This window comes from Chanos chanos, chromosome 10 (assembly GCF_902362185.1).
Source record: "Chanos chanos chromosome 10, fChaCha1.1, whole genome shotgun sequence".
NCBI lineage: Eukaryota > Metazoa > Chordata > Actinopteri > Gonorynchiformes > Chanidae > Chanos > Chanos chanos.
In genome coordinates, this window is record NC_044504.1 from 5,665,841 (window position 1) to 5,685,840 (window position 20,000).

Genomic DNA, 20,000 nt, shown 5'->3' on the forward strand with positions numbered 1-20,000 from the left:
GTTTTTATTATTCGGATCCCTCCTCTCTCTTACTGTCTGTCTCTCTCTCTCTGTCTTTCTGTCTGTCTCTCTCTCTTTCTGTCTGTCTGTCTGTCTGTCTCTCTCTTTCTGTCTGTCTGTCTGTCTCTCTCTCTCTCTCTCTCTCCCCTCTTGGTCATTCCTCTCATCTTGCCATGAATGAGTTTGCTAGGTTGTAGCATGAAAGGAAAAAAAGAGATGGGTGAGAGAGAGAGAGAGAGAAAGAGAGAGAGAAGGAGAAAGAGAGAGAGAGAGAGAGAGAGAGAGAGAGAGAACACTGCTGTAATAATCATCTGTGATAATTAAAAGCTATAAATTTGTGATTATTTTGGCTATGGGTCAGCAAAGAGATGTTTTTCATTTGAGGGCACTGAGTTCCCTTACTCCTCCAACACACACACACACACACACGCACACACACGCACACACACACATCCCTTCTCATACTCTGTCTCCATCCAGCCTCGACCGCGACCTGTCTTTGAAGTTGTAAAAAGTATTTGCTTTTTCATGTTACGAAACGTATGAAAGAGGAATATTTGTGATATCCCCATTTCTCCCCCAAAAGCTCATTACACCCCCCTCCCTCCACCCCCTTCTCCCTCCATCCATCCAACTCTTGTAGAGTGCTCCTTCTCTTTAAGAGAGAAACAAAAAAGGAGGTAGGGAGGAAGGGAGGGTGGGAAAAACAGAGAGGGTAGGATCTGATTATTTACAGTGAGGGCATCAGGGTTTAACTGACATGCATATCCATCTGTAATTTCTTTGATGTCTGTTGCACCACCATACCCCACTCACACACACACGCACGCACATACACACACACACACATGCACGCACACACACTAACATTAGCAGAGTGGAATGGGTTTTCACTATCTTGTTTTAACAACATCAGCCATATCTTTTTTGCTTAAAAAAAAAAAAAATCTCTGGACACTATGGGGACATTCAAAATGTCCCCAAAAGGTAAGCGTGTTAACATGTGTCATAATATGAAGGGTTATGCAATCCTGCTTTGCAAGCTTTGTATAACTAAAGCCATAGTCACATACACTCACACACATGGAAATGGCTTGGTGGTTAATGAGAATTTTCAAAGTGTCAACTCAAGTATAGACTTGTACAGTAAAATGTTCACTCAAGGACAAACATACACACAAGCTCACAACTGAAGCGTGATTTTGCTCTACTATTAATCTTAAGCTAATTAATTTTTTTGCAGTAGACTTTAGGTCCATTGCAACTATGGGAAATTAGAAAGCATAGATCATAAAGAGAGAGAGAGAGAGAGAGAGAGTGAGACACACACACAGAAGAGGGGCATTCTCAGGTTATTAGGACATATTTTAACTTGATTAATGGTGTAACTGGAAGCATTGGTGAGGTTGTGTGTGTATTGTTTTTGCTGGAGTGTATGAACTGTCAGAAATGATGCTGAAGTAGGAATGGAGAGAGGACTTAGACGTGGCTCCTCCTACACGTCTATACACACATGAGGTTCTCACATATATAAAATCTATGGAACTCATAATATGACATGTATTATTGCAGATAATGTCAACAACGTTAGCAACAAGTGTAATATGAACTGTGGTTCATCAGCCCACTCGCACACCCAGCAACCAACCCACCCACACACACACACACACACACACACATTTACACCGGGTACTGTTTTTTCCTCAACAGCCCTCTCTCTCTCTCTCTCTCTCTCTCTCTCTCTTTCTATCTCTGTGTGAGTGAGTGAGTGTGTGTGTGTGTGTGTGTGTGTGTGTGTGTTCTCTGCATGCCTGATCACTTACATTACACTTCACCTCTTCTGCCATACTGGAGGCGGAGAGATGCTATTAGGGATTCAGAGTGAAACATTTGCAGGAAAAAAAAAGGGCCCCAGACAGCGTTCATCAACCCAGTGCATTACTGTAATTAAGAGAGTGGGGTAAAATTCAGAATTATTAACGATAAAACTGCAGCCGAGGCTGCTGCAAATAGAGTACAAGTGTTCTAATGGACTGACTCCTCCGTTTGTGTGTCTGACTCTCACCTAATCAGACATATGCTCGTCGGAAACTCTGTTTCTGTGGTGATCAACTGGTAAGTACGTTGTGGAGAGAACAGATATTCGCAAAGTACATTTTTGGACGCGCACACACACACACACGCATGCAAGCGCGCACACACACACGCACACACACACACACACACACACACACACAAAATCTAATTACTTTAAATGCAGTCATTCAGCTATGCATACTTTCATCTCTAAATTATCTTAATTATCTTGTCAAAGCATTATTTCATGAAGCAGTTGTTTCAAGGACAAAGTTTAGAGGGAGCTCAGAACATAACTGACATTAAAACTCATTTATTAAAACAGCAGAAAAGCATCACAGTGAGATATTCAGGCGTATTTATTTTAGAATTGATAAGAAAGTTTTCAAAGTTCATTCTAATTTTCTGTCATGCTCTTTTCGCCGAGCTGAAATTTAAGGTCATTTAATAAAATGCTTTGTTATTGTACCCCTCACACTGAAGTGTTTTTTTTTTCAAATACATTGATAAATATGTTGATATTTACATCCCCGCTAAAAGGAATCTTATTGCAAACGTTTCAGCTGTTAGCGACATGTCGCCGACTATTATTTTCATTCGAATAAGTTTTTTCACCTCAGATTCACCGGAACAGTCGCTAGAATCTTCTGAACAAGTTTTTAAAAGCGGAGGAGTGGAGACACGGAAGGACCTTTTAATTTTTCTGGCGCATAGTTCTCTACTGAACTTTGCTTTACTCAAGCTGGTACAGTTGCTACTACAAACATTTGTTTCTATATAAACTGACGTTTGAACTTCAGACAAACAAGCAAATCTAGTGGCAATAGGCCTATATATTGGGCGGTGTTAAACTGTAAATATTTAAGGTCAGTAAACATTACATCTGAAGTTAATTTAAAAATAGTTCAGGCAAGACTGTGTTCGCGACGTTCATAAGTAAAAAAGTTCAAGGTCTTGACGTTAATAACCGGGATTGACAGCCGCCATTAATAGATGCTTACATATCTTTGCACATGTTCTTTGAACTCAAGTCTACGCATGTTCAATTTACATAAAGACGCTACATAACACAAGAGAGAAGTAGAGCGAGGGAAAAAAACGACAATGACTCAGAGGTCGAATCAGTTTTTATAGCTTCAATCAAGTGCACAATTAGCTCAACCGAAAGGCAATCATTTTCCATTTTGCGGTGAGAAGTATCTTGACATCAAGGCAAGTACAAACGCGAGTGCATTCCTCTCTCCTCTGACGGTCCTCTTGTGTGTCACGTTGGAAAGTCCCTCATTCTTCTCTCAACACAGCTCGATAATGGAGTGTAAAACACGATGTAATTAACCTCGTGTGATACTAGATAAGGCTACGGCTTTGTCTAAGCGCTACACGGACTCAGGGTGCAGGGACACAGGTGAGCTCATCCGTCACTCGCCACTCGCCAGCAAGTTTAGAAATACTGCAGGCTTTTTTTCTTAGAGCCTTTGTGGGAAAACGAGTTCGGGTACACATTAACTGTGCTCTGAACCACAGCGAGTAAGAAAAAAATCCTTTATTTATATGACAGGCTTCGAAAGAGTAATTGCGTGGTGATTGTTTCATGTTATAATGTCTGTTTCTGTGTTTGTTATTGGCGTCAGCGTGCAGCGTGTTATCAGCTGAAGTGTGTGTGTGTGTGAGTGTGTGCGTGCGCGTGCGTGCGTGTGTGTTAGAGAGGGAGAGAGAGAGAGAGAGAAAGAGAGAGAGCGTTCCCTGCCGCGCCCTGTATGTGGACGTTTTTTTAATCTTATCTATCAGTTATGCCTGCACGAAGCCATCGACGGGACACTCATCATGCGTGAAGCGCGTAGAACAAAGGCGTCACTTGTCCCGCCGTTTTATCTCATTCTCATGCTTTTGTGAAGGAGAATTACCTCATTTCAAAGATAATTATCCTCAAACAGTAATTTAGCCCGAGAGAGATTGTTATACTTAATGTCTGATAAGCTCATCTTTATTGGAGAGGGGAGGTTGATTGAAAACAACAGAGAAGTCCTTATGTTCTCATTTTGTGTGTCAGTGGGAAATCAAGAACTCAGCAAGTTGAGAAATGAACTGTGAGTAAATATTAATGCTTAACAAACACCTGAAACATTCAGGATATGTTAGGTGCATGCATCTGAATAGACTGTTAAGTGGAACCACACCTTTGTGTTCTGTAAAATGCAGTGACTCAACCCTGTCGAGCTACTGCATGTTTGTTTTCAAATTCATCTTGACAGGTGATTTTTAATACTTCTGACACATGGTGTGAATTTTACACACACACACACACACACACACACACACACACACACACACACACACACACATTTTGATCAGTGGACCCTGCTAGATCCTCCTAAGAACAGTATCCACATGTCTGTGTCCCGTCAGGTTGATCTCTTGTCTCTGTCTGAGCTCATTACAAAACAATTAGAATGATAATGAACTTAAACTCTTAAGTGCCGAAAACCACAGCACTTTTCAACAGTAAACCCCAACAAGTGCTCCCTGGATTATGTCTGTCACTGAATAGTAACTTATATGAAAAGGTGTGTTTTCATAAGAATGAAAGAGATTGTGTCTTCATATCCTGTCTTTAATACACAGAAAAAAAATGTTGCAAAAAGGAAAGAAAGTTGCAGGTGTTAGGATATGTGTGTGCATGTAGGTGCGTGTGTGCGCGCGTGTGCAAATATGTTTATTGCAATTCATATTTAAGCATTTCTCAGTCTTTACAGTAAGCAGTTATGGGAAAGGCAACTGTGATAACCAGTTGGATTCCATAACTGCCAGTTGCTGGCAGTCCCTGACTCTATTCTTTATTCTTTTTTGGGATCACCATTAGCTTCCACAAAGTGGTCGCTAGTTTTCCTGGGATACACTCATCTGTCCCCAACTGATTTTGTGGTTAGATCACTCACACACACACACACACACACACACACACACACACACACACACACACACACACACAGACATACGTATGCCCAGAACACCACTGGAGTCACACACATAGACACAAGGTTGTCATTAATCTCACCACACATTAACCCAACATCAATAGCTAACATACTTCTCTGATGACTAAGGGTGCACTGCCTTGCACTGAAAAGTTCTCTCATACACACATATTTCCTTTGTGTGTGTGTGTGTGTGTGGTGCTTTGTTTTGGGCTGTTGATTCATTGAAGAACCTCTGTAGCCCATGCAGCCTCACTGTTCTAGCCATCAGTCTGTCAGAGCTCCTGCCATTAACTTACACAGTAATACCATACTTGTACTTTTCTGCATTATCAGGTCATGTTATAATTTTAAAAGGAAAATGTCTATTAATTGAACGAGTACTTCAGCATGAATTTTTTAAACTAGGAATTGGATGCTCCACCCCTGAAATATTTGACTTTATTAAATATGTGGACAGCTTAAAGGAAAATTGTAATGTGTTTCTGCAGTGGAATGCTTTAGTTTTGGCGTCCTGCTCTCAGAAATGTCTTTGAAGTGAAGTGAATATCATTTGTTAGCTAATCTGTAATCCGTGTCCGTAACTTGGCCAATTTTTTTTTTTCTCAGGATGTCAGGAGATAACATGGATCAACATTAAAGGGCTCCTACTGAGCAAGTGCATTTGCTTCTAAATTCTGCTTGAACACAGGTAATGGTAAAATGTGTCTCGTTGGTTCTTATGTAAGACGGTGCCCTCTGATACATACACTCTCACTGAAACACATATTGAAAATTGTGATTAACCATGAGAACAAATGTGTAAGTGAATTCAAACAATCTTCAGTCTTCACTGAATTTCATTATGAAACAGTATTTTGTCTTTTCTGTAAAATTTTCTTAGAATTTAAAAATTTACACAGAATACAATTAGGGCAGATTATAGTACATCTTTGGTACCATTTTCTTGTCTAACATGTTAGCCTTTCCAGTTTCTATTTTTTTCTATTCTTATTTCACTACCAAGGAACGCAATTGAAACAGCTCCTTTTGTTGCTGATAAATTCAACATACCAAATGTCTCTCACATTTTTTCTTTATTCACAATAGCTCTGTCATTTCTCTCTCTCTCTCTCTCTCTCTCTCTCTCGTTCTTTGGGTCAGTAGGGTATAAATTTGCTGAGTTAGTGTGTTGAGTACCCCACATGGTTACATTGTGATTTGATTGGCTAGCAGCAGATAAGCCAGTTGCCCAGTCCATTACATGCCAAATGGTTCTGTGCATTCCAACGCCCATAAGTGCACACTGAGTTTATCGATTAGATTCTCCAGAACAATGACTGCTCTCTCTATTTATAGATCTCCACAGAGACCTGGAATTGACTCACTGAGTCAGATATTAACTGAGTTAATGACCCACCGTTGACATCATGTTAGGTTTAAATTAATGTAAATAATTCTTTTTATTGTTCCTCACATGACCAGCTGTATCCCAAGATAAGTACAGTTTAGCTACGTTAGTTTATTATGGTGTAAAATGACATAGTTGTTATAAAACCTTTAAAGGTGCTCTGGGGCCTTTGGTAAATTTGTTTTACATATGTTCTCTTGATTGTGAATGTTGTCTAGGATATGATATCTGACAAGGAAGTGTGAGAAAGATGCACTTCATGAGAACTTGGATATGAAAACTGACTTTGATAAGGAAGCTTATCTCTCCGAACTGCGGTTTGAATCCCACCCCCCCCACCCCCGGCTGTGTAAGACATTTCACCATAGGTCTATAACGACATTTTCATATCTAACATCACTCCAGTTATCATAATCCCCACTTTAAATCTGTGTACTCTTCTTCGAGATTACGCAACACTTCACCCTCTTTCAAGTCTGAGAGATATATGGGAAAAAATGAGAAACAAATCTTTGTCTGCTTCTCGTAATTATCTCTGTGAGAGAGCTGGCATGATGACACTATTTGTTTTTGATTGAAGGTTAGTGGGAGCCTAGAGTAAAAGCAGACAGAATATGTGTGTGTGTTAGTCAGACAGAGAGAATGAGAGAGAGAGAGAGAGTCTGAAAGGCCAGAGGACTTTATTTCACTCTACTGCTAAGCCTTTGACAACAGTAAAGACATTGAAAATGAGAAGAAGGTGTGTGTGTGTGTGTGTGTGTGTGTGTGTGTGTGAAAGAATGGAAGAAGTGAAATATTATGTCATGTTTGTGAATGTATGTCTGTGAAATGTGAATGAGTGGTGATTAGTTGTATCATTGTAATGAAGTGGATGTGGGTGAATTTAAATTTTTCTGAGCATGTCCGTAAGTGAATGTGAGCATGTGTCAGTAGCTGTGTGTGTGTGTGTGTGTTTGTGTGTGTGTGTGAATGTGTGTGAGGTGCCAGAGTGTGAAATGCATGTATGAACATGTGCTTTACTCTGATAACTGTACAATGGTTCAACAGTATCACTATTTCTTCTATGTTCGACCGCCGCTGGGTGTCAAATGCAACATTGTATATTTGTGTACAAATTCTGCTGTTGTTTAATGTTAAATACCAAAATTTACATACTTAAGCCAAACATGACATTATATTTTCAGAATGAACAGAGTCACTACTGTATGTGTCTCTGAAAATTTAAACATGTAATACTCAACATTTAACAGATTTAAAATATTTTCAAATTTCAGTAAACATATGACACATTGTCAACATTTGGAAAACATGATTATAATTTTTAATTTTTAATGTGTAGGATATCTGCAATATATTTATTCATAATATATATATTATTAATTAGGAAAAAAAAACTGATCCGAAATGTGGAATATATTTTTTTCTATGAAATGAAAGAAAACCTAAAAATTGAACTGAATAAGCTTTTTGAACCTTTTTAAGCTTTTTAAGTTTTTTGATCAGAAAATTATATTTTCACACAAAAAACATATATGAATTACAACATAATATGAATTGCAGTTTTTCTGAACTGTTTAGTTTGTATCATTGAAACCTCACATGGCACATTGACCAAAAGAATTTTCCGCTTTTCGCTCGTTGCTACTGTATATCACTGTTAACAAACTCCAGTGCCCAGAACATACAGATCTGGGACAAGGCTCTTGCTGAAGATCTATTCAAGTTCAAGTTTCAAGTTCAAATCTCAAAGTCTTATGTGCAAATTAAAAAAAATTAAATTCCAAATTTACAACTTAAATTATTAAAATGATGCTATTCAACAAACCAAACTGAATCACTACATTTACAGTTCACGTGTGCAAATGTACACACACACACACACACACACACACACACACACACACACATATATAAAGTGTATTTAGACATCAATAGAAGGAAAGTTAACATTGAAATCCACCGGCAGACGAGGCAGAGGAAGATGGAGAGTGTGGACAGCAGTCTGTAATGAAATTTGTGTGACTTCTCATGGCCGTGTGGTTAACCGTAATTTGACCTTCAGAGAGTGCAGCGAAGTCACAGTTGCCTTACTGCAATATGTCTTATCTGGATATTCCTGTTTCAGAGCAGATACGGGCTCTACTGCAAACAGTGGACTGCTGCATGAATTTACGGCCTGATGACAGGGGCATTACACAAAACACAGTGCTGAATGCTGCTTCCAATACAGATTATAATTATACAGTTTTTAAATAAAGTAAATGCCACGTTTATGAAAATTAGGATTTGCATTACTACCTCACAGCATGCTTATCTTTCCATACTATATTACTGTGGTGTAATATTGTGTGAGAGCGTTCTTTATTATTTAGTTATATATTTCGTCGTTTGTAAAATTAAAGGCATATAATCTGGGTATCTGTTGACAGGTGTGGAGGAGGATTCAAATGTGTATAAGGTAGTTGAAAATAATAGAACAAATTTGTGAGAAAGATTCGATTATTAAATAAAATGCCAACAATGTTTCATATCACCAACGTAAGCTACGTTATTTCATTTGTTTTGACAAGACTGATGGATATACAACCTCCCGTTATCAGACACATGGATCATTTCATGAAAAATACTAACTAAAAGTAAAACAAAGAGGTACATATTTTTGATCCTTTGTCCTGTTTCTGTTTTTCTTGTCATTGCTGAATAGCTAAGTTTTAGTGGTGAGCCTTTGTGTGGTTAGTATGGTGTTGCGAGTACCAAGGACTCTTCTATTCTCATATGATAGTTGTGGTGTAGAGGGTTTCATGACTGAAAAAGATGTCAAAAATTTAGAATGCTGAAAAGTAGCTATAATACAGTGTACAAGCATAGACGGGAAGTTGTGTGTATGTCATAACTAGAGATGTATGCAAAAAGTTTTCATGTTAAACAACAGGTGTTGTGTTGTGTTTTGATTTTTATAATAATTATTATTATCCTTTTTTAAAATACTTGAAACATGCTGAGGTAGGATGTTTTATGTAATATATCTAATATCTGTCTTAACTAGCTGGCTACCAAAACTGCAAAACTATTAAATATTAAATCAACTACTTTATATATATACACATACATACACACACACACACAAACAAACCCACATATATACATACATACATACATACATACATACATATATATATATGTAGTGCTTCATTCATATTGATGTATGCTGTTTAATGTCATATGTTTCTACATGCTACACTTCCACAGGAAAGGACCTAAAATGAATGATGAAAGTTTTTTAAACATGAAAAAAAATCACAAATTAAGAGGAAAAAAAAAGTTCCACATATTTATTATTTGTTAAAAAAATACACATTTAATAAATGGCTAAAACAGTTCACACATGTATTATTTGTTGGGAAAAAAATCACACATTTATTAAGTGGTTAAACATTTTTTAAGTCCCATTTAATAAATGTTGGAAAAAAATTAGCCTTTCTCCGAAATGTTAAAACTTTTTTGCAAATATTATTAAATGTTGCAGAAAGGATATGGATTTTTTTATTATTCATATTACCATTTCACAGAAATATATGGAAGTGTCTGTTTATTAAAATGAAAGAGTCTTAAATTTCATTTTAAATATGCTAAGGTTGCATAATTTTTTATTGTATTGTAAGGTGCACAGTCCATATTGTCTTGCATTGTGTGTTACATTGAACTTTTCTGGCATAGTTGTGAGAAATGTTTATTAGCTGAAGCGTGACATGTTGAAAACCTTCCCGATTATGGTTAACCACATTATCAAATAATACCCATATGTCTTGGTACTTTTTCAGCGTAGTGCTCTTCCAGACTTGCCTTATTTTTGGCAGTTGACGGGGGTGGGGGGGGGGCTTCAAAGCTTGCCACCCTGGTCTGTGAAGATCCCACCACCTGCTGGCACAGGTGTGCTTTTTTCTCCAAACTTCACCCCTCTGCTAGACCACTGCAATTTCTGTTGCCTGGGTTATAGGCCAAAACCAATATGAGAATGAAAAGGATTTTTCTAGAAGAGTGTAGGCTAGGATTTTTCAGGTTCATATGAATGATACCTTGGTAAAGAAGAGCTGGGAATAGAATTGTTTGTTATGCTTTTTTTTTTTTTTTAAATGATCTTAACAGTAGTCCTCAGTGTGTTCCACCCCTGCTCAAGCCTTTTGATGTCTGTTTTGCGTATGTGGCTGGTCAGTCTTGAGATGTGGCAGCTTGTGATTTGGTCCGCCGCGACTATAATTTGTCTGATCAAGTTGTGGTACCGTAGCTTGGGTAATTCACCCGCTTGTTTACTTCAGGCCCCTCAGATTCAGTGTTCCCGGTCTGACAGGTAAGTACAAAACAGACCTGACGGAGCAAACATCGGAAATTATGTAAGCTTGTTATTTGAGCTTGCAAAAAAAACAAAGAACAAAAAACGAAAAACTGAATAAATAAGTGGAATAGGGATAAGATCGGGTTTACGATAACAAGAGGATATCACGCACCAAATAAAAGGACGGAAGAGGTCAAAACAATTATAACAACATGTCCATTGGCCAACAACATAGCCAGACTCCAACCCTCAAAATAACCCACAATTACTCCCCCAAATACCTAGTATTTATACCCCCAGTTCCTGCCAAACAATTAGTCAAAATTCCCACAAAAAGAGATAAAACCTTGACAACAGTCTTGTCTCGTTCATACATCAGACTAGGACAAATTCAGAATTTTCCCCCTTAGTATCCATGTCTTAAAATAAGCAGTAAGCCAGATATCAGAGGTTCTGCTGTGGTGTGCTATTACATTACTTCATTTATTTCTCATTATACATATAATATCGTGTTAACATTTTGTTAACTTTTTCCTTTTTTTTTTTTTAACATGTACTATTTTGACTCCAGTCACCACTAGAGATTATGAGATTCACTAACTCAGTTAAGTGCCTTCCTTTTTTCATTTCATTACAGGGTTCATGTGAATGACTTTATTTGATTTTCTCTTCAGTTTCTTTTCTAATTGATGCAGTTGTCTCTTAATAAGTAAACAAATATAAAGGAAAGACTCTGATCTCTGTGTAAGTATTTGTTATATATTTTACATACCTGGGTGTGACTTCAATGAGTTATGTGTGAGTGCTTCCTCCGCTTAATCCTAGTATGTCCAGGTAGTTTGGGGGTGGGGTGGGATGGGGGTAATTTTAATGTCCAACGGAATCTGATGGATGTGGTCCCTCACCCTGAAAATACAGCCCTGTCAGTAAGAGGGAGGCACTCCCATCAAAGATGACTGTTTTTATGAAAAGGCAGAGTGCTAAGCTAATAGCTAGCTGTCAGAGTTGACCTCTTAATTTGGAACATCCATCCGGATATCTATCAGAGACAGAGATGGACCTTTTCAACACAATGAGAGAAGAAGCCTTTTCACAGGGAGAAGTCTTTTCACAGGGAATGAGGCAAATGCGGTCAGTTACGGATTACAGAAAGTACATGAACAAAGGTGGAGTCATTCTCACGCAGCTCTACAATGCACCCTCTGCTTCTTAGCAGTAAATAAAATTAAAACTTGCCTAATTGCACATTTTCTGACTTACAGTCCTGTAGACAGCTCTGTAGTCTTTCCACCTTTAAAAAAAAGGATAAATCAATGTCATTATTAAGTTATGATTTCTTTTCTCTGAAGCTAAAAACAGCTGAAACATTTTGAAGAGTTCCCCTTCCCCTTGAGGGCTGTTGAAGTTTGATGTGTGTCAGAATAACCAGGTCTGACTAGTTTTTCTTTAAAGAGAAAAGTCAGTTGACAGGTTTCTGAGGTAGTCCAGTTGTTTTTCGTTAATGTGCATTGTCAGTGTTTTGGGTGTAAAGGTATGGGTTGAGACCAGTTATAAGTTGAGACACGTTTCATTACGTTTCTTGACGTGTTTTTAACAAGAGAACCTTATTACTCATTTGTCTTTTAGAGGTGTTGTTTAATTAAACAAAAACATTTGATCTGGTTTCAGCATCAGCGGAGGTGTCAGAGTCCCTTTATTTATAGTCAAGATATCGAAACAATATCGAAATTCAGCCCTTTTTTTTTGTTTGTTTGTTTGTTTCAAAATGTTAATATTTGATGCGGTTTTAGATTCCATTCTCCATCCATCGGAGACCACTGTTTCTCCTTTATGAGTTCTCATATCCAATTTCAACAGGTGTGTTTTTTTCTTTTTTCTCTTCTTCTTCTTCTTCTTTTTTTTGTGCATTGCTCGTGAAGCCATGGACTAACAAGATTAGAAAATCTCCTGCACATTATTCTTACAAGCTTGTCGAATGACACAACTGTGTGTGTTTCTGCATTTGCTCAAATTTCATGGTTTTATTTATCAAACTTGTGACTATTTTGAAAAGTGCTACCAGTCATCTATACTCTCTTAAGTTCCCCTCCATCTACTCCTGGTTCACAGCAATCGAGTCATTTCACTCAGTTGCACACAGGTGTTCTCCCTGTTGAATAAAGCTGCATTCATTTTTTTTTTCTCGTTGATTCATCGTCTGTAGTCATACCGTTTACAAGCTTTCACTGGTCTTTGCAGGTGTTGGAAATGACACCCAACCTTGAACAGGACTCTCTTTGGCTTTGGGTTTGTCACCTTTTGGCTACAGATGAATATCTCTTTCTTTTCTGCCTCAGATTCTGGCAGTTGTAGACGGACGAGATCTTTGTCTGATCTGTCTTTTTAGTGGTTCGCTTGTTTGAAGCCGGCTCTTCCATGTCAGGAAGTTACCTCAATTTCTGAACTCCCCTACTGTGGTATATATCTGTCCTTACATCCCTCTGGAAACATCTTTACACTGCTGACCTCTTTTAACTTGCTGTTGTTGTTTACAATGGTTCCATGCTGTGGACAAGCTTTTTTTTTTACATCACATTGCACATTAATCACATTGAGTCTCTCTTATTCACTCAAGTGACTTCAAATGAAGCAACAAGCACTGACAGGTGTCCTGTCAGACGGTTTTTATATATTTTAGAATAAGGGCTCTTGTGAAATGGGCGTAACTGCTTTTTGGCGTACTCTGCTGTTTTCATTTTTAACAGCTTCCATAGATGTGATATTTTTCTGTTCCTCGCATATCAGGCGGTGAATTGCTTTTTTGTAGACTTGATAGACCCGAACAATGATCTCTGTCCTTTATTCGAGGAATAATTTTCCATTGTATGGTGTACACTACCCTTACGGCTTGTCTGTGCAGTCATGGTCACATTGCTTGTCAGTGTGTGAAACTGAGTCATAGAAATCAGACCTAGCAAGAAATGTTTCAGTTGGTTGGAATGAAAAGAGCAGTGGCTTGTTTGAAAAAAAAAATGGATAACTGGATGCTTTTAGGATTCACAGTTCTGGAAACAGTCAGACCCGCAGCATACCTGATACTTCCATCAGTGAAACTTTGACACGGCTGCACATTTAATACAAAGGCGGAATCAGCACTGTCAAAATAAGCCCGAACGACCGTGATGCACCTCCGAATAACACATGCAAAACACACGCACAAATATTAAATAAAAAAAAAAAATACCTGGGTGTTGGACAGCATGAAGCGAGTTAGCGTGACTCTTTATACCAGGGTGAACTGAATGCTAACGGTGAAATTTAGCTCCGACGTCTAGAAGGTTCTGAGGTGTGAGACACCAGATGGCTGAATGTGCGACGGCCACGCAGAAAATCTGAATGAGGTGAGACAGGCGTCTTAAATTTTCTTTTCTGTTCAAAATTAAACTCATTTCAGTTTTCCTCGTGGCTGCTTTTCCATGCTTGGCTACACTTTAAATAGAGTGTCTTCAATATCTGTATGGGTACACATCACCCACTCACTGAGCTGTTTTTAGGTTTAATGAGGGGGTATACGGAGCAAATCAAATCATTCTCCATTATTTTTTCTGCCCATGACCCTCTTTGTTACCTTGAGGGGAAAATACGCAAGCCTCTCTTCCTTGTGTAAGCTTGTCCAAAAAAATTTCCACAAATTTCAACATGAACCGCCTGTCATGACCTTGTGTTTTCTGTGCTTGAGCTAGCCACACGTACTCCGATTACCGCAAGTACTTCCAGAACCATTCCATTTGAAGTGGAACCCAGTACAATTTCAATGAACCACAAAATGCTCCGACGTTATGGACCAACCCAGTTCAAATTATGTAAATAAAAGTGCCATGAAAAATGTGATAATTCTGATTTCAGTTCCAAACCGTACCATCACGCACACACACACACACACACACACACACACACACACACACACGACCTGTACAGATAAGGTTTTAACTTCAATTACACTAAATAAAGTAAATAATTGCATAAATGTAGCAAGTTAGAATATTCCCACCCCAAAATATATTTTTGGTGGAAGAAATGTAATTTGTAAAGTAATTTTTTTACTCAACTGGTCAGGTATTTTCCATACATAATGCTTTGAAGCATCTGTGAACTTTAAGTGCGCATGACTGTAAGTTAAGAGGTGCTTTTTCAGGGCTCTGTTTCTGAACGTGTCACACTGAGTGTTGTCAAACAGAATTTCAGCTTGTTTCATTCAAGTAGGGGGAAAAAGAAAGAAAGAAAAAAATCAGATGTAAAGTGACTAACCATGTTAAATAAAAACCTAGTTACGAATATGTCGATCATATCAGTACTCCTATTAGTCACACACATACAAACACGCATCTTCAAACACAGAGCAATGACGAAGCTGCCTTTTTTTTTTTTTTAAATCTCAGCCCACACGCACACTGAACTGCTTACCGACGTTGTGATCAGAGTGAGAATGGAGGAGTGAGATAGAAGGAGTGCAGTAAAAAAAGAGAAGAGAAAAAGGAGAAAGAGGCTAAAATTCTCTCAGAGTGAAGCTGCGTCTGTATCCAGAAACCGATCGCAGCATTGTGTTTATCTACAGGGCTTGGATTGCTCAAAGTCTTTGGCTTTAAACCTCACATTTCGAAGGATTTCTTACTCTCTGGCCAGCACATTTGAAACCGACATACTGACGCACACATACACACCCTCATTATCCTTCCCGTACACAGTATATAACCTATTTTTTGCCAAAACAAATACACACACACAGGCACACAGGCACACATACACACACACTGGACATGAGTGACAGAATGCTCCATTGTTCTCTATCTCCTATCTCTGTGCTCTGGGCAGCTGTTGTACCCAGAACTGTGTGTGTGTGTGTGTGTGTGTCATCCAGGGCTGTGACTTGTCCTGCCAGGTCTAGTGGTTTGTGGGCTCAACCCTGGTGTGAAAACATGGACGTACTTCCCCTCAGAGAAAAACAGCCCTGTAAAAGAGAGAGGGAGAGAGAAAGAGATCCAGAGCAACAGGATGGGGGACGTTTTTCTTCTGCCCACAGAGAACAATGGCATGGCACAGAATCTGATCAGCAGCCAGAACTATCAGACAGAGTGAGAGAGAGAGAGAGAGAGAGAGAGAGAAAGTTCCAGAGAGATAGTTAAACTATCACTGACACTGCAAAAAAACCCACTGTCATTGCTTTTCTCATCATTTCCTCCTGAACGCAAAAGAAAGAAAAGAAGAACGAATGGAAAGAGGAAAGAGCTGCTAGCGGAGACAGAGATAAAGAGAGAAAAAGACAAGTTGACATATAATACAGTCAGCAAAGGCATGGGGTTTTGGGATAATGGGGAGGGTCCAGAGAGCCAGGAATAAACTTCTGGAATTGACACAACCGCCATCTGAAATAGAAAAAGATTTTCTCATTAGCTAAAATTTAACATATCGCATGGGCATAAACAAGGGTGTTTTACAGCTTAGTCTCAAGAGCAAAACACACACACACACACACCCACACGCACATATGCAAACACACACAATTTTATAGCCTGGTTTGTGACTGTGTCCTGGAGGAAACCAAGGTTATAGCTAAAGTGTGTGTGTGTGTGTGTGTGTGTGTGTGTGAGAGAGAGCGTGAGAGAGAGAGAGAGAGAGAATGTCATTGTTTCCACATACGGCAGTAAAAACACCACACTAACTGTCTCATCATTAAAAACTCATCTTGCCATCACCTTGTGACCTCTGCTGTGATCCCCTCACCCTTTCCACCTCACCCGTCCGCTGGTTCGGCCCGGGATGTGAATCCTCACAATCAAAACTATCTCTCTTCTTTTTCTTTTCTTTTCTTTTTTTTTTTTTTTTAAACAATGGGAAAATAACTTGCTCTGTCAATCACATTTCTCACGCTGGCTAAACGGCAGTTTAGTGCGACCTTGGACCCTTTAATGGGTTGCAGCTGAATGAACTAGAAGCTTCTCTCTGGGTTTTTTACTGGTGCGGTAGCCACAACGGCTATAAGTGAGAGAGGCTAACAAGAGATAAGCCAGAGTAAACACAGAGTGAACAAAGTGGGCTGCTTACCTCAGAGAAACATAGGTAAGACTAGATAAACTGCAAGCGAAAATCAAAGATTTTTTTCTCCTTTTCAGTCTTGTCTCTCTCTTGTTCTTTCTGTCTCTCTGCACTTTCTGTCTTTTGTCCTCACGTTAGCTTTTTGCATTCCCTTACACTTTACCTGCAAGTCACGTGTCCACCCCCCCCCCCCTTTTTTTGTATGTGTGTGTGTGTGTGTGTGTGTGAGATTGCTTTTGATTAGCTGGTCTGCTATTATGGTGGCTTAGTCTCTGTTCTGTATTGGAAACTGATTTGATGTAATAGAGGTCTTCTCTCTCTCTTCCTCTCTATCTCCATCTCTGAGTTTGTCACTCCTTCTGTAACTGGTCCTTCTTTTGATAAAAGCAATGGCAGTCTAACACAGTGTGTTAGACCTCGACATCATCGCCGCAGTAACAATAGCATTCTCTCTGAGGGACAGTTCAATAGGATCTTATCTGTCTCTTATCTATGCGTGTGCATATGTGTGTGCGTGTGTGTATGTGTGTGTGTGTGTGTGTTTTCTTTCATCAGAACAAAGATGAGTCCTCCTGACTGTATCGAACAAATCAGCCTCAGCGATGTCAGACTCACAATCATTTCATTCTCTATTTTAAAAACCCACTTAAGCGTGAGCACCTCTCTTCTACTGGAAGGTTAGAGAGAGAAAGAAAGAGAGAGAGAGAGAGAGAGAGAGAGAGAGTGACAGGCATGGAGCCTTTGCCATGTGAGAGCTTGCCTCCCTGTCATCTTTACCAACAGGTGCTGTGTTCCTCTTCAGAATCATCTCATTCTTGGCTTAGAGGGTCGAAAAGTCAAATAACGTCAGCAACTGGCTAAGTCACTGGATCTCATTTCCTTTGTGATCAATTTTGATTGCTTTTAAGGAGAGCATCTGCATCTGATCAGGTCAAACTAGACTTAAGAACTGCACAGGGGAACACCTAACTCACACAAACAGCGCAAAAACTTGCCTGTTATCTGGAAGATGTACCTGGATGTGTGGAATGAGTAACAGACAGTGGTGTTTCCTCACCCTCATCACTGGTGTGTGATTTTCTAGCCTGACTCTGTAGCTGACCGTCTTTGGCCGATTCACTGGCCGCATCTGTCTGCCTCTTTTTCTTATTTCTAATTTCTGTACAGCTTCTGTACAGCTTTTCATTGGCTCCTCTGTCCTTAAGTTGGTTTGATGTAAATATTGGAATCGAACCAAATCCCTGTCAGTGACCATCAATGACGAGATGAACGATAAAGAAACAAAGTTAATGCTAACACCCAATTTAATAAAATGTTACCTGTAGTGCATTTTAAAGCAAGAGTGCGTCCGCGGCCAGTGAGGAACATGTTTACAGCCGCAGGCAGAACTGGAACTCATTCACCCTGGGAGCAACATGCAAAACATAGGCTGCCATGCGACTTGATCTTAGGTATTACATAGTTTACATTTCTTTGCATAAGATACACATCAGCCAAGTAGGGTTGTAAATGAGCATTCAGTAATGTTAGCCTACTACAGTAACATACTGACAGAATGATCTACCTGCACGCTCTAGAGCTTACACGTGTAGAACTGAACGAGATAACGCTTTATTATGGGCCTATGCAACGTGTTTTGATTGCTATGAATTATAGGCAGCTTGCAGTGCTGCACCATCTACTGAACATGTGAAGCTGGTGAAGGTGGCCCGAAACATTACCTGACCAAAGGTGTCCCCGTACGCGCTCCTGCTCTCTGACTTGTAGTGCCGTTAGTTATGTGTTTGTATATGGGGTGTGCAAACTAGTTGACCTAAGCTAACAAAGTCCAAGTCAGCAGTTGTGTTAGCCGCATGCTAAAATGTTCTTTGTTCTTCTATAAAATTATCTCTGGTTTGTTTATTCATTTTTTCAATGAAACCAATATGAAATCGCATATGGACTTTTAGTGATGTTGTCCTTGATACCAAAGCTCTGGAGCACATGTTAAAAAATAAAACAACACATTTAAACTTCGATGTGTTGTGTCGATGCACGATTTGCTTCGCCATAAACACGTGAGCGACGTTGTCTGAAGCCTCGTTCGGCACGTAACCACAAGACTGTTGTGACATCTATATCAAAAGAAACAAAAACACGAGTCCACAAGCACTTTAGGTTTGACAGGTCTTCCAAGCACTTAGATCCTGATGTCGTTTTTATATGAAGCCCAGATGAGCTGTGCCTATGAAACATTGATTGAAGGACAAGTACTAGGTTAAATGGGGAATAAGGCTATACGGACATTAGGCAGCAGGTTCTCTATGAATACCAAATTTAACTTATTCTAGAAGTAGTCGCTATGGTAATGCTATTCATTGATTTTTTTCTTTTCAGTTCAGTAATACAGCCTGACAGCATTTTTTTTTTGGTATTTTTTAGTGTGGCCTAAACTGTAGCTACTCTTTTCTTTTTACCAGCAGGTTCGTCTAATGAGCACCGTGTTGAAAAGCTTTGAGTAATGAAGCCTTCTTCTCCGTATGGTTGAATAGAAAACCTTGTGGCTTCAGAAAGCTTCGTGCTGCCGTTGCTCCAGATTTTACAATATTGAGATACAGATTTTCAGTTTCGGCTTTGCTCTTTCTTTTTCCAGATGCTGGTGTTGGATTCTCTCTCCCTCTCTCTCTCTGTCTCTCTCTCTCTCTTTCTCTCTCTCTCTCTCTGTCTCTCTCCTTCCTCTCTAGTCTTAAATAAATATCTTCTCTTTCTTTGAAAATCTCACAGTTCACAGTAGCAAGACCGACACTCTAATAACCCATCAAATTGCCAACTTCAGTAAGGTGGTAGGGAGGCGTGCCCCTCGTGGCCAATCAAATTTTTGTATGGGCTGGTGCCACCTCAAGCCCATCCCTAAACATGCCACTGGTCATCATCTGGTTTTCTTTTTTCTCTGTTGATCTCATACATGAATCTGGGTTTGAAACAAAACAGGTGTGTGTGTGTGTGTGTGTGTGTGTCTGTTAGTGATCAGAGTGGCTCTGTGTCTAGGGGTCGGACGATGAGGTAGTTTTATCCATCTCAACACAAAAGCTGCCAACACTTTTACTGTTCTGAGGCATAAACACAGATTCTGACATCTTAATAGGACTTTCTATTTCTCTCATTCACTCTTTCA